The sequence below is a fragment of the Rattus norvegicus genome, chromosome 1 (genome assembly GCF_036323735.1).
Source record: "Rattus norvegicus strain BN/NHsdMcwi chromosome 1, GRCr8, whole genome shotgun sequence".
NCBI lineage: Eukaryota > Metazoa > Chordata > Mammalia > Rodentia > Muridae > Rattus > Rattus norvegicus.
Window position 1 is genome coordinate 33,130,648 of NC_086019.1, and position 1,703 is coordinate 33,132,350.

The window sequence follows — 1,703 nt, forward strand, 5'->3', positions numbered from 1 at the left end:
ACCTTGTGCCTGGAATGAGGAATGAGAACGCCAGGCACACTAGCACGCTGCTCAGACCTTCCAAACGTGCTGGGAGATTTGTTCTTGGTGCCGGTGGGAAGCTGCAGCTGAACTCTGGTGGACTCCTTCAGCTCAAGCAGGTAAGGTTTCCTTTTCCCCGTCTCTCAATCTAGTAATGGCCCGAGTACCTCCCTTCTACTTACTTGTGTTCCTTGCAGAATACATTTGGGGAGCTCTCCTGGCATGTTCAACTGTTGAACTAGTATGTGCCTACCGGGCAGAATCGGGGGGAGGATAGGAGCTGAGTAATCTAGAAGGTGGGGCTGAGCAGACTGGGTCCTTCTCCTGAGATCAGCTTTCACAGAACACGGGTCAGATCTCAGTCAGAATTGCTTTTCTTCCGTGACATGCTAGAAGTGGATTTTTAATCAAGCCCCAAAGCATTGTTTTGCATTGTTTGTTTACATTTTTCTCTACAACTGCTACATATGTACACATGTATTGCTGTGCCATGATGGTCCTGGGTGCTGGGGAACTTAATCTTTTGAAAAAACAAACAAACAAAACAATGTGGTCTCAGAGAACTTAGGGATACTAACATCTACCACGAGAGCCACAAATGTTCCTTGGGAAGTTTTTGACGGCGTAGGACACTTCTACCACATCTTGTCCCAGGTGTCAGCCCCAGTGTGGGGACAGCTTTGTGACAGGAAGTGAGGTGCTGGGTGTGGGGAGTGGACTCCCCATAGAACTGGTGGTCTCCGCATAGAACATCCATCCTCCCTGTGAGAAGGACATTCAGTGTTCTGCCCAGACTCTCTCTAGATAAACTGCTTTGGAACTTCAGTGAGGACATGGAAGGGTGAGAAACAACTCTAGTCTAGGGCCCCATGCTTCAGTGCCCAGCCCATCTCCTATGAAGTGAGCATCACCCCCCTTGGCTGACCTGCTGGAACTTGTGCAATCACCCTGCTCCTGTCCAGTCCTCTTTTCTCTGATCCATTATATAGAAGCACATTTATCTCCCTGCAATATGGAGAATTCATATTTATATCTCCATTATAGTGGTCTGACACTGATTAATGTAATATGGGTCTTGGCTCAGAAGGGCGTCACCGATGAATCATGTCCTGCTGAGTTCCAGTTGTCCTTTGGTTCAGACTTAGGCAGAGAATGAGGAAGGAGAGGGAAAAAGAGGGAGGACAAGGCCAGACACAGCACCTGGGGTGCCTTGGATCTGGCTTCTAGTCTCACAAATCCTCCATACCTAAGCTGAGTGGGCTCAGTGCAGTCCCTGATCGGTTTTTCTCCTCTCTTGAGGATTCAGAGAACCCAAACATGCTTTCATCTTATAGAGGGTGTTTGCCACCAGAAAGAGGTGAGGCTTCCAAGGCAGACACAGGGGTTTATGGACACTGGCTTGAAAGTTCAGAACAGGAAATGTGTTTTCAAACTGACTGGTCATTTGCCAATAATTACTGCAAATGGAAATTTTGAAAATAAGGAAGGAAGCAAGAGCCCAGAGAGGGTCACTTGCTGAGTGAGGTGATGAGGAGCAGGGTTTAGGAGAGGAGAACACTGAGAAGGACCCATGTGTTTGGAGTGTACCAGGCACAGGGATTTGCATGGCCAGACCGATTCCTAGGCATCTCTGACCTCATTACTGGGTGGAGAACTATCTAGGACCTCAGGTCCCCCGAGTT